The sequence below is a fragment of the Pristiophorus japonicus genome, chromosome 13 (genome assembly GCF_044704955.1).
Source record: "Pristiophorus japonicus isolate sPriJap1 chromosome 13, sPriJap1.hap1, whole genome shotgun sequence".
Taxonomy (NCBI): Eukaryota; Metazoa; Chordata; class Chondrichthyes; family Pristiophoridae; genus Pristiophorus; species Pristiophorus japonicus.
Window position 1 is genome coordinate 169,316,891 of NC_091989.1, and position 16,080 is coordinate 169,332,970.

Sequence of the window (16,080 nt, forward strand, 5' to 3'; positions counted from 1 at the left end):
GATTCCAAATGGGCACCTGTTATAAACAAAAAGAACTTTGTGCGTGTTGATGCAGGTGAGGGCCTTCGATGATTCCTCCAGTTCCTGCGTCATGTAGGCTGAAATCAGATCCAGCTTCGTGAACGTCTTTCCTCCCACCAGCGTTGCAAAGAGGCCGTCGGCTTTTGGTAGTGTGTATTGGTCCTGCAGGGAGAAATGATTGAAAGTTACTTTGTAATCGCCACAGATTCTGACGGTGCCGTCTCCCTTGAGGACTGGGACAATAGGACTGGCCCACTCGCTGAACTCCATCGGTGAAATGATGCCCTCTCGTTGCAGCTGGTATAGCTCGATCTCTACCCTTTCTCTCATCATGTACAGTACTGCTCTCGCCTTGGGTCACGCCCCCGGAATTAGGTGGATCTGCACTTTTGCTCCTTGGAATTTCCCGATGCCTGGTTCGAACAGCGAAGGAAATTTGTTTAAGACCTGGGCACACAAAGTGTCATCAGCGGACGATAGTGCTCGGACATCGTCCCAGTTCCAGTGTATCTTTCCCAGCCAGCTCCTGCCAAGCAACGTGGGACCATCGCCCGGTACCACCCAGAGTGATAGCTTGTGCACTGCTCCATCGTAGGAGACCTTTACAGTAGCACTGCCAATTACAGGAATCAGTTCTTTTGTGTAAGTTCTTAGTTTTGTGCGAATTGGAGTTAAGACTGGCCTTGAGGCCTTGTTGCACCACAACCTTTCGAAAGTCTTTTTGCCCATGATGGACTGGCTTGCACCCGTGTCCAGCTCCATTGACATCGGGAGTCCATTTAGTTCAACATTCAGCATTATCGGGGGACAATTCGTGGTGAATGTGTGTCCCCCATGTAGCTCTGCCTCCTATATCTGAGGCTCTGTTTCGTCGTGATCCTCCTCTGCAACATGGTGGTTTGCAGTTTTAACAGGCTTAGCAGCTCACCTGCACACTCGTTGGAGGTGTCCCATTGTTCCACAGCCCTTACAAATGTATTCTTTGAGTCAGCATGAATGGAAACGATGATCACCCCCGCAGCGCCAACAAGGTGTTAATGGCCTTGCATTCATCACCCTTGATGGTGGACTCTGAGACATCTGCAGATGTGTAGCTGCAAGTATGTGTGACCTGCCCTGTACATTACGATTCGAAAACAACATCACTTTGTTCACAGTACTTGTAGCAGCACTTGTATGCTGAGAGATTTGCTTCGTATTGTCACTGGTGGCAATGAACGCCTGGGCTATCGCTATGGCCTTACTCAAGGTTGGGGTCTCTACTGTGAAAAGTTTGCGAAGTGTGGTTTCATGGCCAATGCCAAGTACGAGAAAGTCTCTGAGCATGTGCTCCAAATGTCTTTTAAATTCGCAATGTCCTGCAAGGCATCTTAGCTTGACGATATAACTCGCCACTTCCTGGCCTTCAGACCTTTTGTAGGTATAGAACCGGTTCCTCACCATCAGAACGCTTTCCTTTGGGTTTAAATGCTCTCGGACCAGTGTTGACAAATCTTCGTACAATTTCTCCGTGGGTTTCGCTGGAGAGAGCAGATTCTTCATGAGGCCATACGCTGGTGCCCCACAGACGGTGAGGAGGATCGCCCTTCGTTTGGCAGCATTCTCTTCTCCATCTAGCTCATTGGCCACGACGTATTGGTCGAGTCGCTCCACAAAAGTTTCCCAATCATCTCCCTCCGAAAATTTCTCCAGGATGCCCACTGTTCACTGCATCTTTGGGTTCGATATCTGTATCTCGTCGCCAGTTGTTGTGTATGGAGAAAGAGTCAGACTGAATACTGTGAGCTCAAAGTAACGTGTGGTCTTAGTCTTTTATTGCAGGTCTCCAGAGCGCCTCTCCAACCTGTGAAGCCTCCATAAATACCTGTGCTCCCAATGGATTATGGGATCCCTTGGGACTCCAGGGAATGAGTCCTCTGGTGGCTGTACAGAGTAAATATAAGTCCATATATATAACAGGTAGCATGGTTGATGTTACGTATTAGGACTTTCAAAAATCGTTTTACAAAGTACCACATAGACTGGTAAGCAAAATTAAAGCCTATGGGATTAAGAGGACAGTGGCAGCATGGATACAAAATTAACTAATGACCATAAAGCAGAGAGTAGTGGTGAACAGTTGTTTTTCAGACTGGAGGGAAGTATACAGCAGTGATCCCAAAGGTCAGTGTTAGGACCACTGCTCTTTTTGTTACATATTAATGACCTGGACTTCGATGCACAGGGCATAATTTCAAAGTGTGCCGATGAAATGCAACTCAGAAATGTAGTAAACAATGAAAGGGAAAGTAACAGACTTCAGGAGGACATAGACAGACCAGTGAAATGGACACAACAGATGAAATTTAATGCTGAGAAGTCTGAATTGATACATTTTGTTAGGAAGAATGAGGAGAGGCAATAGAAACTAAACAGAACAATTTTAAATGGGGTGCAGGAATGGAGAGACCTGGGGTGTACGTAGACAAATCTTTGAAGGTTGCAGGACAAGTAGAGAAGGCTGTTAAAAAACCTTATGGAATCCTTGGCTTTATTAATAGAGGAATAGAGTACAAAAGCAAGGAAGTTATGCTAAAACTTTATAAAACACTGGTTAGGCTTCAGCTGGAGTATTGTGTTAAATTTTGGAGCTACCATAACCAAAACTAGCAGAAGTTGAAAAGCACATCATGGTTTCTGCAGTCTTGGCTCTGGAGTTAGTATATCTCATCTAACACTGGTCTCAGCATCATTAGTACTGCGATAAACCACTTCATAAATGCAAGTCTTCCTTCTTTCCTGTAAGCACAAAATATCCTAACAAAATTCAAAGTGAGGAAAGGCCATGCAACTACCAAGCCTGTTCCATCCAGACTGCATATCTGATTACTCTATCACCGTTTCCCCTATCACACCACCTCTTGAATCCCTATTTTAAGGAACACTAATTTCCTTCCTGACCTCAAACAGTCCTGCTTTTAACCTCTAAAGCCTTCAAACCCGCGTCTCAACATTCTTCTCAAAGAAGGACATCTTGTATCATACATATCGTATTGATGGAGATGTTCTACAATTCATGTACTGTAAACCATTATTTGAAACTTTTATTCAGTAAATCTGTTTAGTTTGTGGCTGCCACCTTTTTTTATTCATTCACTGGATGTGGGCATCACTGGCATCCCTCATTACCCTTGAGAAGGTGGTGGTGAGCCGCCTTCTTGAACCGCTGCAGTTCACAGGGCTGTTAGGGAGGGAGTTCCTGGATTTTGATCCAGCGATGATGAAGGAATGGCGATATATTTCCAAGTCAGCATGGTGTGTGACCTGAAGGGGAACTTGGAGGCAATGGTGCTCCCATGCACCTGTTGCCCTTGTCCCTCTAGGTGGTAGAGGTTGTGGATTTGGGAGGTGCTGTTGAAGAAGCCTTGGCTAGTTGTTGAAGTGCATCTTGTAGATGGTACACACTGCAGACACGGTGCACCGGTGGCGGAGGGAGTGAATGTGTAAGGTGGTGGATGAGGTGCCAATCAAACGGGATGCTTTGTCTTGGATGGTGTCAAGTTTCTTGAGTGTTGTTGAAGCTGCACTCATCCAGGCAAGTGACTTGTACCTTGGAGATGGTGGAAAGGCTTTGGGGAGTCAGGAGATGATTCACTCTCTGCAGAATATCCATCTTCTGACCTGCTCGTAGCCACAGTATTTATGTGACTGATCAAGTTAAGTTTCTAGTCAATGGTGACCCTCACAATGTTGATGGTAGGGGATTTGGCGAGGGTAATGCCATATGCTAATTAGGGCCAATGGCTGTTCACAAATATGCTAATTAATATGAATCATCTTTAGAGAGGGAACTATAATAATTTTAGAAGATGAGTACTTGTCGTGGTACATGTAGGTACTAATGACATAGGTAGAACTAAGAAAGAGGTTCTGCTGAGAGAGTTTGAACAGCTAGGGACTAAATTGAAAAGCAGAACCACAAAGGTAATAATCTCTGCTTTATTACCTGAGCTACAAGCAAATTGGCATAGGGTCAATAGAATCAGGGATATGAATGCGTGGCTCAGAGGTTGGTGTGAGAGAAGCGGGTTTTGATTCGTGGGGCACTGGCACTCGGGAAAGAGAGAGCTGTTCCGTGGGGACGGACTACACCTGAACTATGCTGGGACCACAGTTCTAGCGAACTGACTAACTAGGGAGATAGACAGGGCTTTAAACTAAATAATGGGGCGGGGAGCGGTGGGGGGAGGAGGGTCCCAGCGGAGAGAAATCTAGAATGCTAATGAGAAAAGAAAAGGAAGCAATGCAAAAAAGTGATTGTGGTAAGGATAACCAGATTATGTCAGGAAGGGACAGAGCATACAAACAAAAGGGTGCACTAAAAAATAGGGTCCAGGTAAGAAAAAATAGTGCTAAGACAAATAGGGCTGCATGACAAAATAATGTTAAGAAGTCTAATAATGTTAAAAAGGCAAATCTAAAAGCACTGTATCTGAATGCACGAAGCATCCATAATAAGGTGGATGAATTAACAGTGCAAATAGTTGTAAACGGATATAATATAGTTGCAATTACAGAGACATGGTTGCAGGGTGACCAGGGTTGGGAACTGAATATCCAAGGATATTTGATATTTAGGAAGGACAGACAAAAATGAAGAGGGGATGGTGTGGCGTTGTTAGTAAAAGGTGAAATCAGGGCAATAGTGAGAAAGGATATTGGCTCAGAAAATCAAGATGTAGAATCAGTCTGGGTGGAGCTAAGGAGAACCAAGGAGCAGAAAACATTGGTGGAAGTTGTCTATAGGCCTCCATACAGTAGTGGTAATGTAGGGGACGGCATCAAACAGGAAATTAGAGATGCATGTAACAAGGGTACTGCAGTAATCGTAAGTGACTTTAATCTACGTATAGACTGGCCAAACCAAATTAGTAATAATACTGTGGAAGATGAATTCCTGGAGTGTGTACGAGATGGTTTCTTAGACCAGTATGTTGAGGAACCTACTAGGGAACAGGCTATCCAAGATTGAGTATTTTGCAATGAGTCGGGGTTAATTGACAGTCTTGTTGTGGTCCTTTTTGGAAAAGTGACCATAACATGATTGAATTCTTTATTAAGATGGAAAGTGAAGTAGTCCAATCCGAAACTAGGGTCCTAAATCTAAATAAAGGAAACTACGAAGGTATGAGGAATGAATTGGCTATGGTAGATTGGGAAGATTCATTAAAAGGCATGACGCTGGATAGGCAATGGCTAACAGTTAAGGAACGAATGCATGAATTGCAACAGTTATACATTCCTTTCTGGCATAAAAACATAAAAGGAAAACTGGCCCAACCATGGCTAACAAAATAAATTAAGGCTAGTATTATATGCAAAGAGGCGTTATACAAAGTTGCCAGAAAAAGTAGCAAGCCTGAAGATTGGGAGCAGTTTAGAATTTAGCAAAAAAGGACCAAGAGATTGATTAAGAAGGGAAAAATAGAGTATGAGAGTAAACTTGCAAGGAACATAAAAACCGACTGCAAAAGTTTCTACAAGTACGTAAAAAGAAAAGGATTAGTGAAGACAAATGTAGGTCCTTTACAGTCAGAAACCAGAGAATTTATAATGGGGAATAAGGAAATGGCAGAACAATTAAATAAATACTTCGGTTCTGTCTTCATGGAAGAGGACACAAATAACATCCCAGAAATGCTAGGGAACCAAGAGTCTAGTGAGCAAGAGGAATTAAAGGAAATGATTATTAGTAAGAAAATAGTGCTGGAGAAACTAATGGGACTGAAGGCAGTTAAATCCCCAGGGTCTGATGATCTGTATTCCAGAGTACTAAAAGAGGTATCCATGGAAATAGTGAATGCATTGGTTGTCATCTTCCAAAATTCTATAGATTATGGAACAGCTCCTGCAGATTGTAGGGTGGCAAATGTAACCCCACTATTTAAAAAAGGAGCGAGAGAGAAAACAGGGAACTGCACATTCAATCCATTTTGAGTAAGAGTCCACGACAATGGTTAGCTTAACATCAGTAGTAGGAAAAGTGCTAGAGACTATTATAAAGGATATGATAACGGGACACTTAGATAATATCAACGGGATTAGACAAAGTCAACATGGATTTATGAAAGGAAAATCATGTTTGGCTAATCTATTGGAGTATTTTGAGGATGCAACTGATAGAATAGATAAGAGAGAACCAGTGGATGTAGTGTATTTGGATTTTCAGAAGGCCCTTGATAAAGTACCACATAAGAGGTTAGTGTGCAACATTAAAGCACATAGGATTTGGGGTAATGTACTGGCATGGATTGAAAATTGGTTAACTGACAAGAAACAGAGAGTAGGAATAAAGGGGTCTTTTTCGGGGTGGCGGGCAGTGACTAGTGGGGTACCACAGGGATCAGTGCTTGGGCCCCAGCTATTCACAATATATATAAATGATTTGGATGAGGGAACTAAATGTAATATTTCCAAGTTTGTTGATGACACAAAACTAGGTGGGATTGTGAATTGTGAGGAGGATGCAAAGAGGCTGCAAGGCGATTTAGATAGGTTGAGTGAGTGGGCAAACACATGGCAAATGCAGTATAACGTGGATAAATGTGAAGTTATCCATTTTGGTAGGAAAAACATAAAGAGAAAGTATTATTTACATGGTGATAGCTTGGGAAATGTCAATATACAAAAAGACCTGGGTGTCCTTGTACACCAGTCGTTGAAAGCAAACATGCAGGTGCAGCAAGCAGTTAGAAAGGCAAATGGTATGTTGGCCTTCATTGCAAGAGGATTTGAATACAAGAGCAAGGATGTCTTACTACAGTTATACATGATCTTGGTGAGACCACACCTAGAGTATTGTATGTAGTTTTGGTCTCCTTACCTAAGAAAGGATATACTTGCCATAGAGGGTGTTATGTATTTAACCAGCCAGGATCCTTTACTGTCCTTGGTAAAAAAAATCTGTGTCCTCCATGGAAGCTGATCCAGTGTCCCAGCGGAGATGCAGGAGGCGATTAAGCCGTTTCACAGGCGCAAAGACGAAATGTCCCTGCAGGCGGACTGTCTGTTGTGGGGAAATCGCGTGGTCTTGCCCAAGAAAGGCAGAGATATGTTCATTTGTGAACTGCACAGCACCCACCCAGGCATTGTAATGATGAAAGCCATAGCCAGATCCCATGTGTGGTTGCCCAACATCGACTCAGATTTAGAGTCATGCGTGCGCCAGTGCAACACTTGCTCTCCGCTGAGCAATGCACCCAGAGAGACACCGCTAAGTTTGTGGTTGTGGCCCTCCAAACCATGGTCAAGGATCCACATGGATTATTCAGGCCTATTTCTAGGCAAAATGTTTTTGGTTGTCGTGGACTCTTACTCAAAATGGATTGAATGTGCGATAATGTCTGTAAGCATGTCCACGGCCACTATTGAAAGCCTCTGAGCCATGTTTGCCACGCATGGCTTGCCTGATGTCCTAGTCACCAGTGCTAAATTCAAAGAACTCATGACCCGTAATGGGATCAAACACATCACATCTGCCCCGCTCAAGCCCGGATCCAACGATTAGGCAGAATGGGCAGTTCAGACCATCAAGCAAAGCTTGAAACGCGTGTTGGAAGGCTCCCTGCAGCCCCGGCTGTCCCGAGTGCTGCTCAGCTACCGCACCAGACCCCACTCACTCACCGGGGTGCCCCCAGCCGAGCTGCTCATGAAAAGGGCGCTAAAAACAAGGCTCTCGCTTGTCCACCCTGATCTCCATGATCACGTGGAGGGCAAGCGGCATCAACAAAGTGTGTACCATGACTGCGCAAATTTGTCACGTGATATTGAGATCAATGATACTGTGTTTGTGCTTAATTATGGACGTGGTCCCAAATGGCTCACTGGCATGATCACAGCCAAAGAGGGGAATAGGGTGTTTCAGGTCAAATTGGCCAATGGACAAATACACAAAAAACATTTGGACCAAATCAGATTGCGGTTCACCAGCAGCTACGAACAACCTGAAGAAGGCACCACCAACTTTGACCCTCCAACACACACACAGGTGGCAACTGGCATCATGTTTGACCACGAAGCCGAACTCACCATCCGCAACAGCCTGGCAAGGCCGGCTGCCCAACAGCCCAGTGAAGAACTAACCAACTCACCCACACCCACAATTGTACCGAGACGATCGACAAGGGAGCGAAAAGCTCCAAATCGTCTCACCTTGTAAATAAGTGTACTGTTAACTTCACGGGGGACTGATGTTATGTATTTAACCCCTTGTAACCTGTATTGCACTACCACCAGAAGGCCTACCTTTTGGAGTCCCAAGGGATCCCAGCATCCCTTGGGAGCACAGTATATAAGCAGGCCACCCACGAGGTACCTGCACTCTGGAGTCGCATTAAAGGAGCTAAGGTCACACTTGCTCATTGTACACAGTACTCAGTTTCATCCTTTGTTATGAGCATAACAGAGGGAGTGCAGCGAAGGTTCACTAGACTGATTCTTGGGATGGCGGGACTATCATATGAGGAGAGATTGGGTCGACTAAGCCTGTATTTAATAGTGTTTAGAAGAATGAGATGGGGATCTCATTGAAATGTATAAAATTCTGACTGGGTTGGATAGACTGGATGTGGGGAGGATGTTTCCCCTGGCTGGGTAGTCAAGAACAAGGGGTCACAGTCTCAGGATACGGGGTCGGAAATTTAGGACCGAGATAGGGAGAAATTTCTTCACTCCTGTGGAATTCTCCACCATAGAAGGCTGTGGAGACCAAGTCACTGAATATATTTAAGAAGGAGATAGATAGATTTCTAGACACAAACGGCATCAAGGGGTATGGGGGGAAAGCGGAAATATGGTGGTGAGATAGAGGATCAGCCATGATCATATTGAATAGCGGTACAGTCTCGAAGGGCCGAATGGCCGACACTGCTCCTATCTTCTTCCAGTTCATTGGCAGGTGTCACTCCGGTGCTGAAATTCTATACGACAATTTTTAAGAGTCAAAGAAAAGTTGCTTCATAGTTATTTTTGCTCCACTTTCTCCCCCAACTCTTCTGACGCTCACCAGATACATACAGATGAGGACGGCCATTTCCCCCATTTTAGCTCATCCATCCAAAATCAAACAAATGTGCCCTCCCACCATCATCTCATGTACCTCTTGAATGGATTGTCCCTACTGTCCCATCCTGAGGACCACTTCTTAAAGTAGTCTGCTGACTCAAGTCTAAACTTGTTTTCCCATGGATGTTTACAGCCCTACAATACCCGATTTAAGTTTAACCACTGAAATTCTAAATAATGTCAATGAGGTCATTGTGGTGTAAGTTTTGATCTGACACCACATCAATTGTTACTGAGTTTGTTATTAACACAGCAACTGTGTTAAATCTCTTCCAGCATTAGCTAAATGCTGATTCAAAGTTGAGTACACTAATGCTGAAACTGAAAACTTACCAAGTTCCTAGTGTAAACAGTGCAAAATAATTTATTGTTTAAGAAGGGAGGGAAAGCAAAACCGGGTAACCACAGACAGTCAGTTGTGGGGAAATTCCAAGAAATCGGGGACAGATTGACTGAGCAGTTAGACAATTATGAGCTAATCAGAGAGAGTCAGCATGAATTTGTGAAGTGTAAATCATAACTGATTAAGATAGTTTAATATTTTCAGGAAGTCACTAACATGATTTCTAGAAGTCAGTTGATAAGGTTACACAAAAGAGATTAACAGCAAAAATGAAAATGCATGGAATTGGAGTCAACCTTGTGACATGGGTTGGGAACTGGTTGAGAGGTAGAGGACAGAGAGTAGGGACAAGTGGTGCGCTCCCTTGATCAGTACTGGCTCCTCAACTTTTCACCATATGAATGACTTTATTGAAGGAATTGAGGGCTAGAAATTTTTGCCCTCTCACTTAGCCTGTCTATGTCCTTTTGCAGATTTTTTATGTCCTCCTCACACATTGCTTTTCTTCCCATCTTTGTATCGTCAGCAAACTTGGCCATTTTACACTCAGTCCCTTCTTCCAAGTCAGTAATATAGATTGTAAATAGTTGGGGTCCCAGCATTGATCCCTGCGGCACCCCACTAGTTACTGGTTGCCAACCAGAGAATGAACCATTTATCCTGACTCTCTGTTCTCTGTTAGTTAGCCAATCCTCTATCCATGCTAATATATTACCCCCAACCCAGTGAACTTTTATTTTATGCAGTAACCTTTTATGTGGCACCTTGTTAAATGCCTTCTGGAATTCCAAATACACCACATCCACTGGTTCCCCTTTATCCACCCTGTTTGTTACATCCTCAAAGAACTCCAGCAAATTTGTCAAACATGACTTCCCCTTCATAGATCCATGCTGACCCTGCCTGACTGAATTTTGCTTTTCCAAATCTCCTGCTACTGCTTCTTTAATAATGGACTCCAACATTTTCCCAACGACAGATGTTAGGCTAACTGGTCTATAGTTTCCTGCTTTTTGTCTGCCTCCTTTTTTAAATCATGGCGTTACATTTGCAGTTTTCCAATCTGCTGGGACCTCCCCAGAATCCAGAGAATTTTGGTAAATTACAACCAATGCATCCACAATCCCTGCCGTTTCTTCTCTTCCGACCTTAGGGTGCAAGCCATCAGGTCCAGGGAATTTATCTGCCTTTAGTCCCATTATCTTACTGAGTACCACCTCCTTAGTGATTGTGATTGTCTTAAGTTCTGCCCCCCACCCCCGCTGCTATAGCCCCTTGACTATCCACTGTTGGAATATTGTTAGTGGCCTAGAAACAAAGAAACATAGAAACATAGAAATTAGGTGCAGGAGCAGGCCATTCGGCCTTTCGAGTCTGCACCACCATTCAATAAGATCATGGCTGATCATTCAACCTCAGTACCCCTTTCCTGCTTTCTCTCCATACCCCTTGATCCCTTTGGCCGTAAGGGCCACATCTAACTCCCTTTTGAATATATCTAACGAACTGGCCTCAACAACTTTCTGCGGTAGAGAATTCCACAGGTTAACCACTCTCTGAGTGAAGAAGTTTTTCCTCATCTCGCTTACCCCTTATTCTTAGACTGCGACCCCTGATTCTGGAACTCCCCAGCAACGGGAACATTCTTTCTGCCTCTAACCTGTCCAATCACATCAGAATTTTATATGTTTCTAAGAGATCCCCTCTCATTCTTCTAAACTCCAGTGGATACAAGCCCGGTTGACCCAGTCTCTCCTCATATGTCAGTCCTGCCATACCGGGAATCAGTCTGGTGAACCTTCGCTGTACTCCCTCAATGTTAAGTTCCCCATTATAATTTCATCTGATTCTGACTGCAAAGGACCTATGTTGGTCTTCACTAATCTTTTTCTCTTCACATATCTATAGAACCTTTTGCAGTCAATTTTTATGTTCCCTGCAATCTTCCTCTCATACTCTATTTTCCCCCTCCTAATTAGACCCTTTGTCCTCCTCTGCTGAATTCTAAATTTCTCCCAGTCCTCTGGTTTGCTGCTTTTGCTGGCCAATTTATATGCCTCTTCCTTGGATTTAACACTATCCCTAATTTCCCTTGTTAGCCACGGTTGAGCTACCTTCCCCATTTTATTTTTACTCCAGACAGGGATGTACAATTGTTGAAGTTCATCCATTGCCTATTCACTGTCAACCCTTTAAGTATCATTTGCCAGTCTATCCTAGCCAATTCACATCTCATACCATTGAAGTTACCTTTCCTTAAGTTCAGGACCCTAGTCTCTGAATTAACACTGTCACTCTCCATCTTAATAAAAAATTCTACCATATTGTGGTCACTCTTCCCCAAGGGAAATAGATTGCTAATTAGTCCTCTCTCATTACACAACACCCAGTCTAGGATGGCCAGCTCTCTAGTTGGTTCCTCGACATATTGGTCTAGAAAGCCATCCCTAATACACTCCAGGAAATCCTCCTCTAATGCATTGCTACCAGCTTGGTTAACACAATCTATATGTAGATTAAAGTCGCCCATGATAACTGCTGTACGGCCTCTACCGTAACGACTGATACAAAATATTTGTTCAGAGTTTCTGCCATCTCCATGTTCCCCATTACTCGTTCCCTGGTCTCGTCCTCTAAGGGATCAACATTTACGATAGCCACTCTTTTCCTTTTTATATACCTATCTGTTTTTATATTTTGTGCTAGTTTACTTTCATAGTCTATTTTCCCTTTCTTTTTTTTTGGTGTTCTTTGCTGGCTTTTAAAAACTTCCCAGTCTTCTGTCCTCCCACTAATTTTGGCCACTTTGTATGCCCTTGTTTTTAATTGGATACTGTCCTATATTTCTTTAGTTAGCCATGGATGGCTATCTTTTCTCTTACACCCTTTCCTCCTCACTAGAATATATTTTTCTTGAAAGTTGTGAAGTATCTCCGTAAATGGACACCACTGTTCATCAACCATCCTACACTTTAATCTATTTTCCCAGTCCACTTTACCCAACTCTGCCCTCATACCTTCATAGTCTCCTTTATTTAAGCTTAGTATGCTGGTTAGAGATCCAATTTTCTCACCCTCCATATGAATTTGAAATTCAATCATGCTATGATCATTCATTCCGAAGGATCCTTTACTCGGAGATTATTTATTAATCCTGTCTGATTATACAGGACCAGATCGAAGATAGCCTTCTCCTTGGTTGGTTCCGTTACATACTGCTCAAGGAACCCGTCCCTTATGCACGCTATGAACTCCTCCTCAAGGCTTACCTGACCAATTTGATTTGTCCAATCAATATGGAGGTTAAAATCACCCATGGTTATTGCTGTTCCCTTTTACAGGCCCCCACTATTTCCTTCGTTGGCCTTTATTGCAATTGGGTTAGAGTTTAAAAGCAGAGAAGTTCTGCTACAACTGTGCAGGGTATTGGTGAGGTCACACCTAGCGTACTGCGTACAGTTTTGGTCTCTCGTATTTAAGGAAGGGTATACTTGTATTGGAGGCTGTTCAGAGAAAGTTCACGAGATTGATTCCAGAGATGGCTTATGAAGATAGGTTGAGTAGGTTGGGCCTATTCACATTGGAGTACAGAAGAATGAGAGGTGATCTTATCGAAACATGTAAGATAATGAGGGGGCTCGACAAGGTGGATGTAGAAAGGATATTTCTACTCATAGGGGAAACTAAAACTAGGAGACATAGTCTCAGAATAAGGGGCAGCTCATTTAAAACTGAGATGAGGAGGAATTTCTTCTCTCAGAGGGTTGTAAATCTATGGAATTCTCTGCCCCTGAGAGCTATGCAGGCTGGGTCATTGAATATACTTAAGGAGGAGATAGACAGATTTTTGAATGATAAGGGAGTAAAGGATTATGGGGAGCGGGCAGGGAAGTAGAGCTGAGTCCATGATCAGATCAGCCATGATATTGAATGGAAGAGCAGGCCAAATGGCCTACTCCTGTTCCTATTACTTATGTTCTTATGTTCTCATGTTAATCTTTGATTACTTTTTGAAGCAGTTCACTAGCCTTTCGTGATCTGTGTACACAACCTTATGACTCAGAGGTGAGTAAGAACATCATCCCTGAATTTTTCATAATTTAGAAACAAAGTTCGCCATGTGGTTAATAAATTCCCAGAAGTAAATGACTTAACTTATTTTTACAGTTTTGAGAAATCCTGGGAATATATCCTGAAACTACTTGACACATTTTGCATGCTGCAACCATCGGTTGTGAGAATTTCTCGCTTCCTGTAATTGCTGGATGTTGCGAAATGTCAGAATTGATTTATAATTCTTGGATTAGTTTACAATACGGCAGGTTATTTCTGTATTTCTTTTGTTGATTTTACCAACCAATTTGACCTAGAAACTAACAAAATCAACCTCATGGAAGTAGCTCAATTGAGATAGAGATGATGATAACTTGTGACGGTTTTGGAGCCACTATTTCTTTATCATTTAGTTTTAATGCATGCATATGTTGTATTACTAAAGGCTGCAACAGAAATGATCAAGGGGAGACTGCTGAGTTTCCATTCTCTACATTACTCTTACTTTGGCCTCTTATGCATTCTCCCGTTCATTTGCCCCACCATTGGTGGCTGTGCCTTCGGCCGTCGAAGCTTTAAGCTCCAGAGCTTCCTTCCTTAATCCCTCCACCTCTCCACCATCCTCTACTTTTTTAAGACAATCCTTAAAACCCATATCACCCCACCTAATATATCTCCAGTGCAGTGCTGAGGGAGTGCTGCACTGTCAGAGGTGCCGTCTTTCAGATGAGACATTAAACCAAGGCCCTCTCAGGTGGACATAAAAGATCCCATGGCACTATCTTGAAGAAGAGCAGCAGAGTTATCCCCGGTGCCCTGGCCAATATTTATCCCTCAATCAACATAACAAAAACATATTATCTGGTCGTTATCACATTGCTGTTTGTGGGAGTTTGCTTGTGTGCAAGTTGGCTGCCGCATTTCCCACATTACAACAGTGACTACACTCCAAAAGTACTTCATTAGCTGTAAAGCGCTTTGAGACGGCCAGTGGTTATGAAAGACACTATGTAAATGCAAGTCTTTCTTTCTTTCCTTTATTTCAATATCCACTTTCGTCCGATTATGCTTTTGTGAAGTTTTTCTATGTTAAAGCACTATGGGCGCTATTTTCCTCTTTGCCAATTTTTGGCGCCCACTAGGAGGTATGTCCGATTTTTTTGTGCCTGTTTGCGCCAAAATAATTATTATAATTTTCGCCAAAGTATAATTTAATTTTGCCGCTGCGATACCCGAAGTTAAATCTGGGGGCAGAGCTTCAAGTGTGCGCCGAAAAGTCAGTGAGCATGCACCAGAAAAAAAAACTTTTTCCACATGACGGGTGTGTCCGCACATCCACAGTGAACTTCCTGGTCTGGATCAGCGGCTTGTGAGAACACATTGGGATCGGAGCTGGATCTGGACATTTAAATTTTAGCTGCAAAAGATGGATCCAAGGGAAAGGGAAGGGAAAGAGAAGGGGGAAGGGCCAAGAGATTTCAAGCAGAAGAAATTGAGCCCCTGGTAGACATCATTGAGAGGAAATGGGATGCGCTTGAGAACAAAGGAAGAATGGGACAAAATAAACTGAAACCCTCTCTACTAGCAAAACTTTGGGAACAAGTTGCAGAAGAGTTCAATGCAGTGGTCTTGACCCCAAGAAGCGGCATGCAGGTCAAAAAGAAGTGGCAAGACCTTGGCGAAGCAGTTACTGTAAGTAATATTTTTTTAAGCACTGCAATTATATTTGTATATGTGAGAAATCTTCGAGAATTTTTTGAGGATGTAACGAGCAGAGTGGATGTGGTGTATTTGGACTTTCAAAAGGCTTTTGATAAGGTCCCACACAAGAGATTAGTGTGCAAAATTAAGGCACATGGGATTGGGGCTAATGTATTGATGTGGATAGAGAACTGGTTGGCAGAGAGGAAGCAAAGAATGGGAATAATTAGGTCCTTTTCAGAATGGCAGGCAGTGACTAGTTGGGTACCGCAAGGTTCAGTGCTGGGACCCCAGCTATTTACAATATATATTAATGATTTAGACAAAGGAATTGAATGTAATATCTCCAAGTTTGCAGATGACACGAAGCTGGGTGGCAGTGTGAGCTGTGAGGAGGATGCTAAGAGTTGCAGGGTGACTTGGACAGGTTAGGTGAGTGGGCAAATGCATGGCAGATGCAGTATAATGTGGATAAGTGTGAGGTTATCCACTTTGGTGGCAAAAACAGGAAGGCAGATTATTATCTGAATGGTGACAGATTAGTAAAAGGGGAGGTGCAACGAGACCTGGGTGTCATGGTACATCAGTCATTGAAAGTAGACATGCAGGTACAGCAGGCAGTTAAGAAAGCAAATGGCATGTTGGCCTTCATAGCGAGAGGATTTGAGTATAGGAGTAGGGAGGTCATACTGCAGTTGTACAGGGCCTTGGTGAAGCCTCACCTTGAGTATTGTGTGCAGTTTTGGTCTCCTAATCTGAGGAAGGACATTCTTGCTATTGAGGGAGTGCAGTGAAGGTTCACCAGACTGATTCTCGGGATGGCAGGATGGACATATGAAGAAAGACTGGATCGACTAGGC

General features: G+C 43.2%; 1 pseudogene; it reads right to left on the reverse strand.

Moving 5' to 3' along the window:
* LOC139278220 (uncharacterized) overlaps positions 1 to 14,174 on the reverse strand; it is a 179,140-nt pseudogene extending 164,966 nt beyond the window's left edge.
* Positions 14,175 to 16,080: the final 1,906 nt, after the last annotated feature.